This window comes from Oncorhynchus mykiss, chromosome 30, assembly GCF_057628025.1.
Source record: "Oncorhynchus mykiss isolate SJ-2025 chromosome 30, ASM5762802v1, whole genome shotgun sequence".
NCBI classification, from domain to species: Eukaryota; Metazoa; Chordata; class Actinopteri; order Salmoniformes; family Salmonidae; genus Oncorhynchus; species Oncorhynchus mykiss.
Genome location: NC_143051.1, coordinates 25,731,056 through 25,753,265, shown reverse-complemented (window position 1 = coordinate 25,753,265; position 22,210 = coordinate 25,731,056). Strand labels below are relative to the sequence as shown.

The following is a 22,210-nucleotide window of genomic DNA, read 5'->3' as shown; positions in this document are numbered from 1 at the left end:
CCGCCTGTACAAAGCCGCCAGTCTGCAAGGAACCGCCAGTCTGCAAGGAGCCGCCAGAGCCGCCAGTCTGCAAGGAGCCGCCAGAGCCGCCGGTCTGCAAGGAGCCGCCAGAGCCGCCAGTCTGCAAGGAGCCGCCAGAGCCGCCAGTCAGCCAGGATCCACCAGAGCCACCAGTCAGCCAGGATCCTCCAGAGCCGCCAGTCAGCCAGGATCCGCCAGAGCTGCCAGTCAGCCAGGATCCGCCAGAGCCGCCGGTCAGCCAGGATCTGCCAGAGCCGCCAGTCAGCCAGGATCCGCCAGAGCCGCCAGTCAGCCAGGATCCGCCAGAGCCACTAGTCAGCCAGGATCCGTCAGAGCCGCCATTCAGCCAGGATCCGCCAGAGCCGCATTCTGCCAGGATCCGCCAGAGCCGCCATTCGGCCCAGGATCCGCCAGAGCCGCCATTCGGCCAGGATCCGCCAGAGCCGCCATATTCAGCCAGGATCCGCCAGAGCCACCATTCAGCCAGGATCCGCCAGAGCCGCCATTCAGCCAGGATCTGCCAGAGCCGTCAGTCAGCCAGAAGCTGCCAAAGCCGGCAACCAGCCTGAGCTATCTCTCAGTCCTGAGCTACCCCTCGGTCCTGAGCTACCTCTCGGTCCTGAGCTACCTCTCGGTCCTGAGCTACCCCTCAGTCTGTTTAGTGGAGTGGGGCCCTTTAGTAGGGTTGCCAATCCTAGGTCGGCGGCGAGGGTCGCCGTTCCTAGGAAGAGACTAAAGCGGATAAAGACTATGGTGGAGTGGGGTCCACGTCCCGTGCCAAATCCCTCCCCTATGGATTTAGGTGTGCGGCCGGGAGTCCGCACATTTGGGGGGGGGGGGTACTGTCACGCCCTGGCCTTAGTTATCTTTGTTTTCTTTATTATTTTGGTTAGGTCAGGGTGTGACATGGGGGAATTATGTGTTTTCCCTGGTCTAGGGGTTTTGTATGTTTATGGGGTGTTGCCTAGTCTAGGTGTTTATGGAAGTCTATGGTGGCCTAGATTGGTTCTCAATTAGAGGCAGGTGTTTATCGTTGTCTCTGATTGGGAACCATATTTAGGCAGCCATGTTCTTTGGGTATTTTGTGGGTGATTGTCTTCTGTCTTTGTGTCATTGCACCAGATAGGACTTTTTCGGTTTTCACTTTTGTTGTTTTTGTATTTTGTAGTGTTCTCGTTTTTTGTCGATATTAAAGATGTTGAACACTAACCACGCTGCATTTTGGTCCTCCTCTCCTTCGACGGAAGAAAGCCGTTACAAATTTTAACAATTTTATTTGTATTTACAGATGGCGTACATGTTTGTTATTAAGGCACATGAAAGTTCACGTTCCAGAAGGCATTTCTTCCCAAAAGCACATTTTGATTTAAAAAAAGTTTACCTTCAAATGTTGCTCCTGTGAAGTAGTGACCCGCGACATACGTCTAGTTTCCTGAAACGAGTCACATATGTTTCCCATGCTAATAACGCGTTTGGGAGAAAGGGTGAGAGACGGTGCATCAAAGGGAGGCAAAAGATGGAATGAGTGATGATGATTGAAAAAATTCAACTAAATGTCACCTCTCAGAGAGAGAGTGGTCCGGGAGCATCACTGCTGCCATTTCAATGAGAGAGTGTGAGAGTGTGTGTGAACATCACTTTGCTGCTGTTATTTCAATGAGACAACTGCTATAGTGGCTTTTCCACCTACAAAGCCATCAATTCCTCCATTAGTTTTCAAGCCCCCTGGTTGGAGGTTTGCCCAGCAGCTCAGAAGGAAGGAGAACTGGTCCTTGAAGAAATCCTGGCTGGTACTAAGGACAGAACCTCCGATCCGTCCTTCAAACCTGGGCTCTTTGGCTAATACTGTATAATGAATGACCAGTGACGTGTGAATATCCCACAGCACGTTATGGGCCTGCAAAAGGATAATGCTACTGGTCTGGTCCTCGTCTTTCCTTGATTCCTCGCATCCTATCTCATTACCTCCTTATAAAACATATTGTAAAAGAAGGTCCAAGGTCCCTCCCTTCAGCCCTTCTTCTCCAATGCATTTTGAGAAGGACGTTAGGAAATAGAATGCAAGGAATTGAGGAACAAGCGTTAGTTTACTGCAAGTAATGTGTGACTTCAAGCATGCAGTAAAAGGACAAGTATTCCCTGTCACTCAGATGCAGCTCTCTTCACACACCAGATTGTCTACTGTGGTGAAATGAAGTCAAGTGCTGCTGAAGCTAATATATTAGATGTGGGTGGCCACTTCTGATCCAAAGGAAAGCTTATCAATAACTATTATTGTGATTGGAGTAAGATATCAATCATTGTGCAACATTCCCTGACTGACGATATGTCAGGGTATTGAAACAGGTGTTTTTTCACAAATCATATAAAAAGTCAACCAAGAACTGTCCCACAGTGTGTCAAAATTATGTTTAGAACTCTTTCTATAAGTAGAAGATGAACACTAGGAATTACCAGAATGGACTGTCCCCAGAAGGCCCCGTGGTGGAATAAGTCATTTGATAATCTCAGTAGGGGAAACAAACAAACACATTCTCACAGTTTACCCCCTTCTCTCTCATCTCTGGCTAACTGCTATGTGTTTGTGTGTGTGTCTGTGTGTGTTGTTTCTGCCATTTTGTAGCCCTAATTTACTGATTAACACAGAACTCCAGTGTCTAGACATAAAATGTGAATCAGCTTTCTTGTGTTCTTCAGAGAACATGGGATGTTGTTTTCAGAAAGTGTTTTGATGAGAACCAATGTCATGTGGTGCAATTATTATTAGTATTATCCTTATTGATAGAGTGCCACCATGTGGTGGTCTCCAAAAGAGGTGCCGGTTTCGATTACAGGTGCAACTGCCCCAGCATTCTGGTCCGAGAACGTAAATGACCAATAGGAGACAGCGATACAGTCCACACTTTAATACCGCAGTGACAAGACAGGCACACACACAGCAATAGGAAGAGGACTGGTGGAAGAGTGGTTTTCTGGGAAAAAAACAGAAATAGAGAGCAAGTATTAAATAATAGTAATTACAGGCTAATAACTGTATAACAGCTGCATAGTATATAGTAAAAACATTGTATACAACAGAGGCCGGAATTGGCATATACGATATACATAGTCAGCTAATATAGGTAAGCTATATAGCTCAAAATGGTATATACAGAAGCTAAAGATACAGATATACATTTAGACTAATATGATACATAGCAGTAATAGTAGTTTACTATGTAGGGAATAGAATTAGCAGCTAGCATGCTGTACAATATTTATAAGAGAAGCTAGTATACTAGGCTAGCAGGCCACAGGCTGTGGGTTGGCATACAGTTAACAGGCAATAACTGGAGGCTAGCACACTAGGCTACAGGATAGTAGGCCTCAGGCTATAGGCTAGCATAGCAACTTTAGCAATATCGTTAGTGGCTAGTGGGCAGGGTTGGGTAGGTTACTTTCTAAAGGTAATCATTTACAATTACTAGTTACCTGTCCACAATTGTAATCAGTAACTTTTGGATTACTCAAAATCAGTAATGTAATCTGATGACATACAGCTACTTTTAGATTACTTTCCCTTTAAGAGGCATTAGAAGAAGAAAAAAATGTATTTTACCAATTGAACGACATCTATTGCAGGATAAATCAATGTTAAAGTTTACATAGCTGGCCATATATGGATGTTACATTTTACTTTATGGGTTCGTTATGTAGGCTTCTTCTAACCCATCGCTTTCTACTACATATAATAATACGATTAAATTATATCTTTACATTAAAAACCAGAGTTTTTAATATAAAATCCAGTCATTCCAATACATGTTATACCCCTTGATCTTCAAGAATAAGACTTGGAAATATGGAAGTTTAGATTAACCAAATTGTTTTACCTGAGCATATCCCCAAAGCTAAGGACTTATTAGCCAGCCCGACTGTGTTGTTTATGATTTTGTTGTCATGGAGGACTGATTGGGCTCATTGATTTGAGTTGAAAAATAAATGCAGCACTCATGGAATGGCATGCTTTGAGCACTACTGTAAAGTGCTATTTACATGTGAACAACTAATGCCATATGATGCATTTGCTGTAGGCGTATTGTTTACCTTTGTGTTGGTAACACTTTGATATCTTGATAATATGCAGCTGTTTAAAGGGCAAATCTACAGATGAAACAATAACAAAACGGTTGACCCGCCTCTGTTTTGGTAAAAAGCTGAGGGATGGGCCTGGAGAAATGTAACCACTCTCAGATTAATAGACATAGCTACGGATGCAAAGACTGACCATCCATGGTATCAACATTATTGTTTTAACCATGTTATGAGGCAATATAGTGTTTGTTTACATTAACAATGTTTACAAACATGGGAGAAAAACAAGTTTATATTCTGGTTTCTGTTGGAGTGTGCCAAATGAACTAAGCTCATGAGGCATTTATAAGTTATATTCTTCAAGAATCGATGGATATACAGTATCAGTCAAAAGTTTGGACACACCTAATCATTCAAGGTTTTTTTTTAACTATTTTTTAAAACTATTGTAGAATAATATTGAAGACATCAAAACCATGAAATAACACATATGTAGTAACCAAAAAAGTGTTCTATTTCATATTTTAGAATCTTCAAAGTAGCCACCCTTTGCCTTGATGACAGCTTTGCATGCTCTTGGCATTACCTCAACCAGCTTCACCTGGAATGCTTTTCCAACAGTCTTGAAGGAGTTCCCTCATATGCTGAGCACTTGTTGGCTGCTTTTCCTTCACTCTGTGGTCCAACTCATCCCAAACCATCTCAATTGGGTTGAGGTCGGGTGACTGTGGAGGCCAGGTCATCTGATGCAGCACTCCATCACTCTCCTTATTGGTCAAATAGCCCATACACAGCCTTGAGGTGTGTTGAGTCATTGTCCTGTTGACAGTCCCACTAAGTGCAAACCAGATGGGATGGTGTTTTGCTGCAGAATGATGTGTTAGCCATGCTGGTTAAGTGTGCCTTGAGTTCTAAATAAATCACTTACAGTGTCACCAGCAAAGCACCCCCACAGCATCACACCTCCTCCATGCTTCATGGTGGGAACCACACATGCGGAGATCATCCGTTAACGGACTTTGTGACTCACAAAGACATGGAGGTTGGAACCAAAAATCTCGTGTACTTTAGCAGTGGTTTCTTTAAAGCAATTCGACCATGAATGCCTGATTCATGCAATCTCCTCTGAAAAGTTGATGTTGAGATGTGTCTGTTACTTGAACTCTGTGAAGCATTTATTTGGGCTGCAATTTCTGAAGCTGGTAACTCTAATGAACTTATCCTCTGCAGCAGAGGTAACTCTGAGTCTTCCTTTGCTCTGGCGGTCCTCATGAGTGCCAGTTTCATCAGAGCGCGTTATGGTTTTTGCGACTGCACTTGAAGAAACTATCAAAGTTCTTGAAATATTCTGCATTGACTGACTTTCATGTCTTAAAGTAATGATGGGCTGTTGTTTCCCTTTGCTTATTTGATCTGTTCTTTCTGTAATATGGACTTGGTCTTCTGTATACCACCCCTACCATGTCACAACACAACTGAGTGGCTCAAACGCATTAATAAGGAAAGAAATTCCACAAATGAACTTTTAACAAGGCACACCTGTTAATTGAAATACATTCCAAACACTTATACAACACATTTTCCAAAAAGTAGTAGCATTAGTCACGTAAACACAGAAATAAACTAATTGCACATTGGATCCCTAATTTTAAAAATAAGTGGTGCTTTTCTTACCGAGGAGACAAAGTTAAATAAATTACTACCTCATGAAGCTGGTTGAGAGAATGCAAAGAGTGTGCAAAGCTGTCATCAAGGCAAAGGGTGGCTGCTTTGAAGAATCCAAAATAGAAAATATATTTTGATGTGTTTAACACTTTTGGTTACTACATGATTCCAATAGTTTTTATGTCTTCACTATTATCTACAATGTAAAAAAATGTAAAAATTAAGAAAAACCCTTGAATGAGTAGCTGTGTCCAAACCTTTGACTGGTGCTGTATATTAATCATTTTTACATCCAAAAATGGATGAAGCAACTGCAGATTGACCCTTTAAGTCTATCAACAGTGTGCTAGTTTGAGCATGTGTCCACTGGGCCTATGGATTTTGTTTTATTAGCATGAATTAGATTGAGCAATAAAAGCCCCACTTTTATTCCAAAGGCTGGGATCCACACTATGCAGCTGTTGCAAGAGTGCATTCTTCACTGGCTGTCCACTGGTTTCAAAAACAATGACTGATAGGCAGCTTAAACTTCTTGAATTCAACCATTATTGGGTTCAATACACATTTAGATTTGTGAGCAGCCATCCAAAACAACCACAATCCGTAAGGCGCAAACAGCTAAATGAGAGAGCAGCAATGTGATTCACATCAATGCGCTATGTAGATATAAAAAATAAGTGATATCCATATAGCCCATTGACTACACAATTGCTGTCATCCTTACCTCCAAGCCTTTATTCAAGTTGGATAATCTTTGGATGCCAACAGCAGTCGCAGCATTGGAAGACATACAGTGCCTTGTGTAACAGTAACAGTCACCCACGAAGCATCGTTACCCATCGCTCCACAAAAGCCGCGGCCCTTGCAGAGCAAGGGGAACTACTACTTCAAGGTCTCAGAGCAAGTGACGTCGCCGATTGAAACGCTATTTAGCGCACACTGCTAACTAAGCTAGCCGTTTCACATCCGTTACACTCACCCCCCTTTTGACCTTCCTCCTTTTTCCGCAGCAACCAGTGATCCGGGTCAACAGCATCAATGTAACAGTATAAGTTTAGACCGTCCCCTCGCCCATACCCGGGCGCGAACTAGGGACCTTCTGCACACATCAACAACTGACACCCACGAAGCATCGTTACCCATCGCTCCACAAAAGCCGCGGCCCTTGCAGAGCAAGGGGAACTACTACTTCAAGGTCTCAGAGCAAGTGACGTCGCCGATTGAAACGCTATTTAGTGCACACTGCTAACTAAGCTAGCCGTTTCACATCCGTTACACTTGCAAAAGTCTTCACCCCCCTTGCCGTTTTTCCTATATTCCAAGCAAGCAGCACCATGAAGACCAAGGAGCTCTCCAAACAGGTCAGGGACAAAGTTGTGGAGAAGTACAGATCAGGGTATTGTTATAAAAAAAATATCCAAAACTTTGAACATCCCACGGAGCACCATTACATCCATTATTAAAAAATGGAAAGAATATGGCACTACAATAAACCTCCCAAGAGAGGGCCGCCCACCAAAACTCACGGACCAGGCAAGGAGGGCATTAATCAGAGAGGCAACAAAGAGACCAAAGATAACACTGAAGGAGCTGCAAATCTCCACAGCGGAGATTGGAGTATCTGTCCATAGGAAAACTTTAAGCCGTACACTCCACAGAGCTGGGCTTTACGGAAGAGTGGCCAGAAAAAAGCTATTGCTTAAAGAACAAAATAAGCAAACACGTTTGGTGTTCGCCAAAAGGCATGTGGGAGAGTCCCCAAACATATGGAAGAAGGTACTCTGGTCAGATGAGACTAAAATTGAGCTTTTTGGCCATCAAGGAAAACGCTATGTCTGGCGCAAATCAAACATCTCTCATCACCCCAAGAACACAGCGAAGCATGGTGGTGGCAGCATCATGCTGTGAGGATGTTTTTAATCGGCAGGGACTTGGTCAGAATTAAAGGAATGATGGATGACGCTAAACACAGGGAAATTCTCGAGGGAAACCTTTTTCAGTCTTCCATAGATTTGAGACTGGGACGGAGGTACAATGACCCTAAGCATATTGCTAAAGCAACACTCGAGTGGTTTAAGGGGAAACATTTAAATGTCTTGGAATGGCCTAGTCAAAGCCCATATCTCAATCCAATTGAGAATCTGTGCTATGACTTAAAGATGGCTGTACACCAGCAGAACCCATCCAACTTGAAGGAGCTGGAGCAGTTTTGCCTTGAATAATGGGCAAAAATCCCAGTGGGTAGATGTGACAAGCTTATAGAGACATACCCCAAGAGCCTTGCAGCTGTAATTGCTGCAAAAGGTGGCTCTACAAAGTATTGATTTTGGGGTGGTGAATAGTTATGCACGCTCAAGTTCTGTTTTTTTGTGTTATCTCTTGTTTGTTTCACAATAAAAAATATTTTGCATCTTCAAAGTGGTAGGCATGTTGTGTAAATCAAACTATACAAACACCAAAAAATACATATTTTCATTCCAGGTTGTAAGGCACCAAAATAGGAAAAATGCCAAGGGGGGTGAATAATTTTGCAAGCCACTGTACACTGTAGCTTGGATTGTAGCCTACAAAAGCCTATTTCTACTCTTTTCCCACGATCCATCAAACACATTTGGTGTGTAATCATAGTCTCTGACTATGCCAGACTCGCTCATGGAACAAAACTTAAACTTGCACCTTTTTTTCAATGCTGATTTGAATGTCATTGAGAAGACAGAGAAATGTCAAAGATTTTTTTTCCGAAAACATCCTTTCTGAATTTGAAAGTAATCCTCGAAGTAATCATCCAGTTTTTCAAAAGTATCTGTAAACCCCTGCTAGTGGGTTAGCATGCTATGGCTAACAATGCTAATAAATGAACAGCAATCATCCTGGTTGTGGCTTGGGCCATATGAGGAAGGGACGGGTGTTCTGTCTTCACCAGTCAGCCATTTTAGGTGAGTAACAAAGACTAGTTGATCGTCGTCTTGGGTTACATAACACTAATGAAGGGACCATTCATCCTCCTGGAAATAACTGAGGAGTTGAGAGGTGGAGTGGGGATCTGCTGCGCCCAGGCTAGGCCACTGATTGGCTGATCAGGTCAGCTGACTCTGTTCCCTGGCAACCTGGTCCCAAACTCATAGGTGTGAATTGGCCCTTTCCACTGCAGCTGAAAAGCAGTAGTGGAAAGATACCCAATTGTCAGATTTGAGAAAAAGTAAAGATACCTTAATAGAAAATGACTCAAGTAAAAGTTAGTCACCCAGTAAAATACTACCTAGTAAAAATCTAAAAGGATTTGATTTTAACCTCTTTGGGAAATGTGGGACGCTAGCGTTAGCGTTTTGTTGGCACTCCAATATGTCCCATAAACATCACAAATGGTCCTTTTGTTTGATTAATTCCTTCGATATATATCCAAAATGTCAATTTATTTGGCGCGTTTGATCAAGAAAAACACTGGTTCCAACTTGCTCAACGTGACTACAAAATATCTCAAAAGTTACCTGTAAACTTTGCCAAAACATTTCAAACTACTTTTGCAATACAACTTTAGGTATTTTTTAACGTAAATAATCTATAAAATTGAAGGTGGGTTGATCTGTGTTCAAAACAGGAAAAAAACAAACTGAAGCTAGCTTTCTGGTCACGCGTCTCTATCTAACAGTACACTTCAAGTGACCCTCGTTCAAGATGGCCGTACTTCTTCATTACACAAAGGAATAACCTCAACCAATTTCTAAAGACTGTTGACATCCAGTGTAAGCGATAGTAACTGCAAAAATGTCCCTTAGGAATCTGGATTCCCAATGAAGTCATTGAAAAATTTGGATGGTTTGTCCTCGGGGTTTCGCTTGCTAAATAAGTTATGTTATACTCACAGACATTATTCAAACAGTTTTAAAAACTTCAGAGTGTTTTCTATGCAAATCTACCTATCTTCTGGGGATGAGTAGCAGGCAGTTGAATTTGGGCATGCATTTCATCCGGACGTGAAAATACTGCCCCCTGTCAACAAGAAGTTAAATATACTTATGTATCAAAAGTAAATGGGTGGAAAAAAGTACAATTATGAATAATTTAAAATTCCTTATATTAAGCAACGGTATATTTAAAAAATATACAGATAGACGGGGCACAATCCAACACTCAGACATAATTTACCAAAGAAGCATTTGTGTTTAGTGAGTCTGCCAGATCAGAGACAGTAGGAATGACCAGGGATGTTCTCGTGTTAAGTACTTGAATTGGACCATTTTCCTGTCCTGCTAAGCCTTAAAAATGTAACAATTCATTTTGGGAGTCAGGGAAAATGTATGGAGTAAAAACAACATGCTATTCTTTAGGAATGTGGTGAAGTAAAAGTAAAAGTTGTCAAAAATATAAACTGACACCCCTAAAAATGACTTAAGTAATACCTTTAAGTGTTTTTACTTAAGTCACACAGAGTTTGTCTATATGTCCTAGCTAGAGAGAGGGTTCAGTGAGGATTTAATGATTAAAGGTATGGGGCTTATTATTAATATTCTGCTAGTGTGGAATCTAAGTAGAGTGAGAAGAAGAGCTGGAATGAGACTGAAATGTTAAACTGTGTGTGTGCATGTGTTTGCATGTGTGTGTGTGCATGCTTGCTTGCATGGGTGCATGCTTGCATTTGTTTGCGTGCAAGGGAGGGTTAGATTAATGGCAAAATAACATGTAGAGAAAAAAACATCCATAGACTGCACAGCCATTATAAAAAAGCTACCTAATTCTGATTCTGAACTTATTTACCATTCTTCACGCATCATCATCTTTTAAGATGAAGCGTTGATCCGTTTGTCCCATGAATCACAAACCACTCTCCAAATACAGAATGTAAATCAGTATAAGTGGTAGGGAGCAGTTCATTATCTCTAATCCGCCATCTTATTTTGGGGGAAATTGTGATTGCTGAACAATGAAATGCTGATTAGCTGTTCAGAAAAAGAGACAAAGTGATAGACAGGATTGTGTTTAAACAAAGCCGGCGATTTAATTGCACGTGTTTGTGAGTGTGTGTGTGTGTCTTAATCGCTTCTCTCTGCACGAGAGCACAGAGACGGGTATTTGTTCTCCAACTCTAATTAAGTAGAATTACATCCAATAACAGTGTTAGAGCTCGGGTGTGTTTTGCCCTTTTCTTCCTAAATACTAGCAACTGAGTAATTAGGGGGGACATAGGAGGAAGATGAGGAGAGTTGAACAATGGTCGTGTGACTCAGCATGTACTACTTAAGTAGTGTTTTAGGGTATCTGTACTTTACTTTACTATTTATGTTTCTGACAACTTTTACTTTTACTTCACTACATTCCTAAAGAATACAAGGTACTTTTTACTCCATACATTTTTACTCACACCCAAAAGTACTTGTCCAATTCACACACTTATCAAGAGAACATCCCTGGTCATTTACAGTATACTCTTACTTTTGATACTTAAGTATATTTGAGCAATTACATTTACCTTTGATGCTTAAGTATGTTTAAAACCAAATACTTTAAAACTTTGACTCAAGTACTATTTTACTGGCTGACTTTTACTTTTACTTGAGTCATTTTCTATTTAAGCAATAAGGCTCAAGAGGGTGTGGTATATGGCCAATATACCACGGCTAATGGCTGTTATCAGATACAACCCCTAGCCGTGGTATATTGGCCATATAACACAACCCCCAAGGTGACTTATCAAATCAAATGTTATTTGTCGCATGCGCAGAATACAACATGCAATACAACATACAATACAACCTTACAGCAAAATGCTTACTTACAAGACCTTAACAAACAATGCAGGTTTAAGAAATACCTTAAAAAAGTTAGAAATAAAAGTAACAAATAATTAAAAAGCATCAGTAAAATAACAATAGAGAGGCTATATACAGGGAGTACCGGTACAGAGTCAATGTGCGGGGGCACCGATTAATTGCGGTAATTGCGGTAATATGTACAGTTGTGGCAAAACGTTTTGAGACTGACACAAATATTAATTTCCACAAAGTTTGCTGCTTCAGTGTCTTTAGACATTTTTTGTCAGTTACTATGGAATACTGAAGTCTAATTACAAGCATTTCATAAATGTCAAAGGCTTTTATTGACAATTACATGAAGTTGATGCAAAGAGTCAATATTTGCAGTGTTGACCCTTCTTTTTCAAGACCTCTGCAATCCGCTCTGGCATGCTGTCAATTAACTTCTGGGCCACATCCTGACTGATGGCAGCCCATTCTTGCATAATCAATGCTTGGAGTTTGTCAGAATTAGTTGGTTTTTGTTTGTCCACCCGCCTCTGAACAGGGAGTACAGGAGGGGACTGAGCACGCACCCCCGAGGGGCCCCGTATTGAGGATGAGCGTGGCTGATTTGTTGTTACCTACCCTTACCACCTGGGGTCGGCCTGTCAGGAAGGCCAGGATCCAGTTGCAGAGGGAGGTGTTTAATCAAAGGGTCCTTAGCTTAGTGATGGATTTTGAGGGCACTATGGTGTTGAATGTTGAGCTGTAGTCAATTAATAGCAGTCTCACATACTTGTTCCTATTGTCCAGGTGTGAAAGGGCAGTGTTGAGTGCAATAGAGATTGCGTCATCTGTGAATCTGTTGAGGCAGTATACAAATTGGAGTGGGTCGAGGGTTTCCGGGATTATGGCGTTGATGTGAGCCATGACCAACCTTTCAAAGCACTTCATGGCTACAGATGTGAGTGCTAGGGGTCGGAAGTCATTTAGGCATGTTACCTTAGTGTTCTTGGTCACATGGACTATGGTGGTCTGCTTGAAACATGTTGGTATTACAGACTCAGACAGGGAGAGGTTGAAAATGTCAGTGAAGATACTTCCCATTTGGTCAGCGCATGCTCAGAATACACGTCCTGGTAAACCGTCTGGCCCTGCGGCATTGTGAATGTTGATCTGTTTAACCTCTCTGGTACCAGTGGGACGGTAGCGTCCCACTTCGACAACAGCCAGTGAAATTGCAGGGCGCCAAATTCAAAACAACAGAAATCCCATAATAAAAATTTGTCAAACATACAAGTATCATTTTAAAGATAAACTTCTTGTAAATCCAACCAAAGGCTTTACAGCGAAAGCACAACGTGCGATTATGTTAGGTCAGCTCCTAGTCACAGAAAACCACACAGCCATTTTCCAGCCAAGGAGAGGGCTCACAAAAGTCAGAAATAGCGATTAAATTAATCACTAACCTTTGATGATCTTCATCAGATGGTACTCACAGGACTTCATGTTACACAATAAATGTGTGTATAGTTCGATAAAGTTAATCTTTTTGTCCAAAAACCTCAGTTGAAATTGGCGCGTTATGTAGAGTAATCTTTGTCTCAAACAAACATCCGGTGAAATTTCAGAGAGCCACATCAAATTACAGAAATACTCATCAGAAACATTGATGAAAAATACAAGTTTTATACATAGGATTAAAGATACACGTCTTGTTAATCCAACCGCTGTGTCAGATTTAAAAAAGGCTTTACTGTGAAAGCACACCATGCGATTATGTTAGGTCAGCGCCTAGCCACAGAATACCATACAGCCATTTTCCAACCAAGGAGAGGTGTCACAAAAGTCAGAAATAGCGTTAAAATGAATCACTTACCTTTGATGATCTTCATCTGGTGGCACTCCCAGGTCTCCCTGTTAGACAATAAATGTTTGTTTTGTTCGATAATGTCCCCCTTTATGTCCAAAAACCTCCGTTTTGTTGGTGCGTTTAGTTCAGTAATCCAAAGGCACAAAGCGCACTCTCAACATCCAGATGAAAAGTCAAAAAAGTACAATAAAAGTTCGTAAAAACATGTCAAACGATGTTTAAAATCAATCCTTAGGTTGTTTTTGTCATAAATAATCAAAAATATTTAAATCGGACAAAAGCTTCGTCAATAGAAAAGGAGAAACAAGAAATGTGCGCTCCCTATCACGCGCTGGACTCATGTCTGGAAATTTCCACTGTCCACTCATTGAAAGTGCTGTATCTCCCTCATTTTTCAGAGTAAAATCCTGAAACAATGCCTAAAGACTGGCCACATGTAGAAGAATCCACAAAGATCGTGAACTGGGTCCTAAGTCTTTGTATGGTGGATAGGCTTTCAATGGAAAAACAGCCTTTTAAAATAATAGTACTTCCTGGATGGATTTTCCTCAGGTTTTCACCTGCCATGTCAGTTCTGTTATACTCACAGACGTTATCTAACAGTTCTGGAAACTCTGGAGTGTTTTCTATCTAAATCTACCAATTATATGAATATCCTAGCTTTTGGGCCTGAGTAGCAGTTTAATTTGGGCACGCTTTTCATCCAAAATTCTGAATGCTGCCCCCTACCCTAGTGAAGTTAAAAGTCTTACTAACAACTTCTGCGGAGAGCGTGACCACACAATCGTCTAGAACAGCTGATGCGCTAATGCATGTTTCAGTGTTACTTGCCTTGAAGCGACATATAAGTTATTTAGCTCGTCTGGTAGGCTCATGTCACTGGGCAGCTCTTGGCTGTGCTTCCTTTTGTGGTCTGTAAAGGTTTGCAAGCCCTGCCACATCCGACGAGCGTCAGAGAAGGTGTAGAACAATTCAATCTTAGTCCTGTATTGACACTTTGCCTGTTTTCTTATAAGCTTCTGGGTTAGAGTCCCACTCCTTGAAAGCGGCACCTCTACCCTTTAGCTCAGTGAGGATGTTGCCTGTAATCCGTGGCTTCTGGTTGGGGTATGTACGTACAGTCTCTGTGGGGACGACGTCATCGATGCACTTATTGAAGAAGCCAGTGAATGAAGTGGTGTTCTCCTCAATGCCATCAGAAGAATCCCAGAATATATTCCAGTCTGTGCTAGCAAAGCAGTCCTGTAGTTTAGCGTCTGCTTCATCTGGCTACTTTTTTATTGACCGAGTCACTTGTGCTTCCTGCTTTAGTTTTTACTTGTAAGCAGGAATCAGGAGGATAGAATTATGGTCAGATTTGCCAAATGGAGGGCGAGGGAGAGCTTTGTATTGTGTGTGGAGTAAAGGTGGTCTAGAGTTTTTTTCCCTCTGGTTGCACATTTAACATGTTGATAGAAATGAGGTAAAACTGACTTAACTTTCCCTGCATCAAAGTCCCCGGCCACTAGGAGAGCCGCCTCTGGATGAGCGTTTTCCTGTTTGCGGTATACAGCTCATTGAGTGCGAACTTAGTCCCAGCATCGGTCTGTGGTGGTATGTAAACAGCTTCGAAAAATACAGATAAACTCTCTAGGTAGATAGTGTGGTCTACAGCTTATCATGAGATACTCTACCTCATGCGAGCAAAACCTTGAGACTTTCTTAGATATCGAGCACCAGCTGTTGTTTACAAATATGCATAGACTGCTACCCCTTGTCTTACCAGAGGCTGCTGTTCTATTCTGCCGATAGAGTGTATAATCCACCAGCTGTATGTTATTAATGTCATCGTTCAGCCATGACTCAGTGAAACATAAGATATTACAGTTTTTAATGTCCCGTTGGTGGGATGTACGTGCTTTCAGCTTGTCCCATTTATTTTCCAGCGAATGTACGTTGGCTAGCAGTACGGATGGCAAAGGCAGATTAGCCTGACCCTCACAATTGCTATTATAAACTGGTTACCAACGTAATTAGAACAGTAAAAAATATTTTTTTTGTCATTCCCATGTTCTCATATACCACAGCTTTCAGCCAATCAGCATCCAGGAGCCAAACTACCCTTTTTGTAATAAGGTATCTTTACTTTTACACAAGTATGACAATTAGGTACTTTTCCCACCACTTCTTGAAATGCTTCACCACAGCAAGAGAGATTTGTATCCTTTTCTAACACGGTTTCAGTTCTCTTCAGTAAAGCCTCAACATTGGCTTAGGATGTACAGTATTGTTTCAGACATGGCCTATTATGAATATTTTACAGTCATTTATTTTTTTACCTTTATTTAACCAGGCAAGTCAGTTAAGAACAAATTCTTATTTTCAATGACGGCCTAGGAACAGTGGGTTAACTGCTTTGTTCAGGGGCAGAATGACAGATTTTTACCTCGTCAGCTTGGGGATTCGATCTCGCAACCTTTCGATTACTAACCACTAGGCTACCTGCCGCCCCAATTTATGCATATAGAAATGACAGGACATGCATTCCATGCTTTTTTAATAACTAACACGTTAGGCATGATCAATTAAATATTTATTTTTTTGCTAAGAAAAAAATTGCATAGGATCATGATCAGGATTCTTTAGCAAAAGTTAATGGAAAAACATAATGCGCATAATGCCATCAATCACTATTTGTGTGGCTTTATGGTGTCTGTATTATTTGTGGAGGGGAAAAATAGCATACACTTTATGAAATAAATTGCCACCCTCTGGGCAAACTATGCATTCTTGGTGTCTTCATACCCATATTGACTTTGTGTCTGTGCGTTGGTGGGCCATCATGCGTTTATCATTCACACTCATCCCCTCAACTCCTATCCTCATCCATCCACAGACGTGCTGAAAAATCCCCCATCTATCCTGCTGTCAAAAAACCCATCCCCAGAATAGGCTGCAAATAGGTAGACCTATACAGATTGAAGAAAATGAAACACAAAGAAAACTGACTCATCCACAAATATATGCACAGGAGGTTCAGAGCAATATTGTGTCGTGAAAAACTCAATTGTTTGGAGGAGTTTATTTATGTGTCTGCAGTTTCTTTGTTTGGCCGAACAGCAGGGAAGATGCATCCAATCATTTTCTCCATGCCCGTCATAATGTCCCAAAAACAAAACAAAAACATTCAATTTGAAACACATTGAATGGGTGTTGTCTATAACCCTGGTCTCTACACATGTTGCTCATCTATTCTAATGCATTAGGACAAGATCCACCGTATGCTCCCTGTACCCTGCAGGTTCTGACTCATAGCCTAAGGCTTCTGGCAGTAGCCTCAGGCCGGCTTCTGAATATCAGTTAGCAATATCAAATACAACACTGAACAAAAATATAAATGCAAAATGTAAAGTGTTGGTTTCATGAGCTGAAATAAAAGATCCCAGAAATATTCCATTCCAAAAAGCTTTTTTGTCTCAAATGATGAACACACATTTGTTTACATCCCTTTAGTGAGCATTTCTCCTTTGCCAAGATTTACCTGACATACGTGGCTCAGTTGTTAGGACATGAGGCTTGCAACACCAGGGTGGTGGGTTCGATTCTCATGTGGGACCATTAAGAAGAAATGTATGCAGTCACTTGTGTAAGTCACTCTGGATAAGAGAGTCTGCTAAATGTCATCAATGTAAATATCAAGAAGCTGATTAAACAGCATGATCATTACACAGGTGCAGCTTGTGCTGGGTATAAGGAAAGGCCTCTCTAAAATGTGCAGTTTTGTCTCATGCCACAGATGACTCAAGTTTTGAGGGAGCGTGCAATTGGCATACTGACTCCAGGAATGTCCACCAGATCTGTTGCCAGATAATTTTATGTTAATTTCTCTCCCATAAGTCACCTCCAATGTCGTTTTAGAGCAATTGGCAATACGTTCATCCAGCCTCACAACCATGCCACCCCAGGACCTCCACATCCGGCTTCTTCACCTGCGGGATAGTCTGAAGCAGGGGGTGCTGAAGAGTATTTCTGTCTGTCTGTAATTAAGCCATTTTTGTGGGGAAAAACGTATTATCATTGGCTGGGCCTGGCTCCCCAGTGGGTAGGCCTATGCCCTCCATTGCCAACCCATGGCTACGCCCCTGCCCAGTCATGTGAAATCCATAGAGCAGGACCTAATGAATGTAATTCTATTGACTGATTTCTTTATATGAACTGTGACTCAGTAACATCTTTGAAATTGTTACATGTTGCATTTTATATTTTTGTTCAATGTATTCAAATCAAATTTTATCTGTTACAAACACATATTTAGCAGATGTTATTGCGGGTGTAGCAAAATGCTTGTGTTCCTAGCTCCAACAATGCCTTAGTATCTAACAATTCACAACAATACACACAAATCTAAAAGTTAAAAGAATGGAATTAAGAAATATATACAGTAAATATTAGGAAGAGCGATGTCGGAGTGGCATTGACTAACAGTAGAATATAGTATACACATATGAAAAGAGTAAAGCAATATGTATTTTTTTAGATCATGAATCAGAATTTCCTCACAGTGGTTTAAGAATAAAGACCACTCAATCTAACCTAAAAAAAAAAACTATGTCATACGTGTTTTTTCTCAACAGAAATCGTAAAATAACTGGCAAAAATGTCTGTTCTAAGTAGTTAGAACAAATAGCAGGGTAAGAAGAGACCCCCCTGGATGTCTTGAAGTAACATCATGCGATCATGAGTTATGAGCCAAGCATGAATATAGGAGGAGAGACTAATGAGATAAAATCATAGCAGTCGCCTCACATCAAAGAAGATCAAAACCATGGAAGGAGAAGAACCGAGGGAGAGAGAGAGGCAGATCGAGAGAGGCAGAGAGAGCAAGAGATGCAGTGAGAGTGAGAGAAGGGGTAGGGCAAGAGGAGAGAGCGGCAGAGAGTTAAAGAGAGAGCAAGACAGCAAAAAAAGAGGGTGAGAGGCAGAGAGAGCAAGGTAGGGCGAGAGAAGGTGGAGGGCGAGAGGAGAGAGAGGCAGAGAGAGCAAGGGAGGGCGAGAGAAGGTGGAGGGCGAGAGGAGCGAGAGAGAGAGAAAGCAACAGAGAAGGGCCAGAGAGAGAAGTGAAAGAGGGAGAGAGTGAAAGAGAGAGTGAAAGAGGAATAGAGAATAGAGATAGACGGAGAGAGAGAGTGAGAGAGAGAGAGAGAGAGAGAGAATGGAGCGACACACAAACAGTGTATCCCCACCACAGTGTTGCTCCTATGATAAGCATCTCAATGAAAGCCGGCGTTCCCTCCAGTTTTACACAGCATTAGCTTCATTACGATACAAAGGAAAGTAATGACTTTGATAATTACATTGTTTAAATCCTGTGAAGTGGGCTGCCAGGGCCAGAAGGCTGTGTTATGAGAGCCTGGCTATGTGCCGCACTGTAAAAGGGAAAGGTGACATAACGTGTGATTGTTGTGTGTGTGTGTGAGTGTGTGTGTGTAAGTGTTTCTAGGTGACAACCCAGGGCACCTCCAGGCCTGACACAACGAGTACAGAGAGACAGCTCTGTCAGATTGATATCGCTGCTCGTGGCTCGACGAGACCACTGTCTGTCTCACTGAGAGACTATACTGACAGTCTGTCAACAGTAGGCCTGATGGAAGGCAGTCACACTTTGATGATGTAAGCAGTGGTTAAAACGCTGAATGCATTGTGTGTGTATATATATATATACAGTTGAAGTCGGAAGTTTACATACACTTAGGTTGGAGTCATTAAAACTCGTTTTTCAACCACTCCACAAATTTCTTGTTAACAAACTATAGATTTAAACAGCTCGGAAAATTTAAGAAAAGGATGTCATGTCTTTAGAAGTTTCTGATAGGCTAATTGACATAATTTGAGTCAGTTGGAGGTGTACCTGTGGCTGTATTTCAAGGCCTACCTTCAAACTCAGTGCCTCTTTGCTTGACATCACGGATAAATCAGAAGAAATCAGCCAAAAACTGTAGACCTCCACAAGTCTGGTTCATCCTTGGCAGCAGTTTCCAAACGCCTGAAGGGACCACGTTCATCTGTACAAACAATAGAACGCAAGTATGAACACCATGGGACCACGCCGCCGTCATACCGCTCAGGAAGGAGCGTCTCCTAGAGAAGAACGTACTTTGGTGCGAAACGTGCAAATCAATCCCAGAACAACAGCAAAGAATCTTGTGAAGATGCTGGAGGGAACAGGTACAATAGTATATATATCGACAGTAAAACGAGTCCTATATCGACATAAACAGAAAGGACGCTCAGCAAGGAAGAAGCCACTGCTCCAAAACCACATAAAAAAGCCAGACTACGGTTTGCAACTGCACATAGGGACAAAGATCATACTTTTTGGAGAAATGTCCTCTGGTCTGATGAAACAAAAATAGAACTGTTTGGCCATAATGCCCATCATTATGTTTGGAGGAAAAAGGGGGAGGCTTGCAAGCCTAAGAACACCATCCCAACCGTGAAGCACGGGGGTGGCAGCATCATGTTGTGGGGGTGCTTTGCTGCAGGAGGGACTGATGCACTTCACAAAATATATGGCATCAAGAGGCAGGAAAATTACGTGGAAATATTGAAGCAACATCTCAGGACATCAGTCAGGAAGTTAAAGCTTGGTCGCAAAGGGGCCTTCCAAATGGACAATGACCCCAAGCATACTCCCAAAGTTGTGGCAAAATGGCTTAAGGACAACAAAGTCAAGGTATTGGAATGGCCATCACAAAGCCCTGACCTCAATCCTATAGAAAATGTGTGGGCAGAACTGAAAAGCGTGTGAGCAAGGAGTACTACAAACCTGATTCAGTTACACAAGCTCTGTCGGGGGGAATGGGCCAAAATTCATCCAATTTATTGTGGGAAGCTTGTGGAAGGCCACCCAAATTGTTTGACCCAAGTTAAACAATTTAAAGGCAATGCTACCAAATACTAATTGTGTGTATGTAAACTTCTGACCCATTGGGAATGTGATGAAATAAATAAAAGCTGAAAGATATCATTCTCTCTACTATTATTCTGACATTTCACATTTGTTAAATAAAGTGGTGATCCTAACTGACCTAAGACAGGGAATTTATATTAGGTTTAAATGTCAGGAATTGTGAAAAACTGATTTAAATTGTATTTGGCTAAGGTGTATGTAAACGTCCGACTTCAACTGTATATAAACTCAGCAAAAAACGAAACGGCCCTTTTTCAGGACCCTGTCTTTCAAAGACAATTCGTAAAAATCCAAATAACTTCACAGATCGTCATTGTAAAGGGTTTAAACACTGTTTCCCATGCTTGTTCAATGAACCATAAACAATTAATAAACATGCACCTGAGGAACGGTCGATAAGACACTAACAGCTTACAGACGGTAGGCAATTAAGGTCACAGTTATGAAAACTTAGGACACTTTAGAGGCCTTTCTACTGACTCTGAAAAACACCAAAATAAAGATGCCCAGGGTCCCTGCTCATCTACGTGAACGTGCCTTAGGCATGCTACAAGGAGGCATGAGGACTGCAGATGTGGCTGGGGCAATACATTGCATTGTCCGTACTGTGAGACGCTAAGACAGCGCTACAGGGAGACAGGATGGACAGCTGATCATCCTCGCAGTGGCAGACCACGTGTAACAACACCTGCACAGGATCCGTACATCCGAACATCACACCTGCGGGCAACAACAACTGCCCGAGTTACACCAGGAATGCACAAACCCTCCATCAGTGCTCAGACTGTCCGTAACAGGCTGAGAGAGGCTGGACTGAGGACTTGTTGGCCTGTTGTAAAGGCAGATCCTCACCAGACATCACCAGCAACAACGTTGCCAATGGGCACAAATCCACTGTCGCTGCACCAGACAGGACTGGCAAAAAGTGCTCTTCACTTACGAGTCACATTTTTGTCTCACCAGGGGTGATGGTCGGATTTGCGTTTATCGTAGAAGGAATGAGCGTTACACCGAGGCTTGTACTCTGGAGCGGGATCGATTTGGAGGTGGAGGGTCCGTCATGGTCTGGGGCGGTGTGTCACAGCATCATCAGACTGAGCTTGTTGTCTTGCAGGCAGTCTCAATGCTATGCGTTTACAGGGAAGACATCCTCCTCCCTCATGTGGTACCCTTCCTGCATGCTCATCCTGACATGACCCTCCAGCATGACAATGCCACCAGCCATACTGCTCATTCTGTGCGTGATTTCCTGCAGGAATGTCAGTGTTCTGCCATGGCCAGCAAAGAGCCTGAATCTCAATCCCATTGAGCACGTCTGGGACATGTTGGATCGGAGGGTGAGGGTGAGGGCTAGGGCCATTCCACCCAGGAATGTCTGGGAACTTGCAGGTGCCTTGGTGGAAGAGTGGGGTAACATCTCACAGCAAGAACTGGCAAATCTGGTGCAGTCCGGTGGCCACACCAGATATTGACTGTTACTTTGATTTTGACCCCCCCTTTGTTCAGGGACACATTATTCCATTTCTGTTTGTCACATGTCCATGGAACTTGTTCAGTTGTATGTCTCAGTTGTTGAATCTTGTTTTGTTCACACAAGTATTTACACGTTAAGTTTGCTGAAAATAAATGCAGTTGATAGTGAGAGGATGTTTCTTTTTTTGCTGAGTTTATATACACTACCATTACAAAAGTTTGGGGTCACTTAGAAATGTCCTTGTTTTTTAAAGAAAAACCCATTTTTTCTCCATTAAAATAAACACAAATTGTTAAGAAATACAGTGTAGACATTGTCAATGTTGTAAATGAGTATTGTAACAGACACCTCACATATCCTGAACTGGCAGTTTCATTAAATTGTACCCGCAAAACACCAGTCTCAACGTCAACAGTGAAGAT

At 41.9% G+C, this 22,210-nt stretch overlaps 1 long non-coding RNA gene across 4 annotated transcripts in view; it reads right to left on the bottom strand.

Annotated features, from left to right (window-relative positions):
* Positions 1–22,210, bottom strand: part of LOC149970243 (uncharacterized) — a 157,002-nt gene that overhangs the window by 18,287 nt on the left and 116,505 nt on the right. For 2 of the 4 annotated variants that reach the window (XR_016493578.1, XR_016493581.1), the window contains 2 exons: positions 19,277–19,406; positions 2,913–2,993 (listed from right to left, as the gene is read on the bottom strand). This is a non-coding gene — a long non-coding RNA (uncharacterized LOC149970243). Of the gene's footprint in view, positions 1–2,912; positions 2,994–19,276; positions 19,407–22,210 lie in introns of those variants that run through there. The other 2 variants (XR_016493579.1, XR_016493580.1) reach the window with 2 other exon arrangements.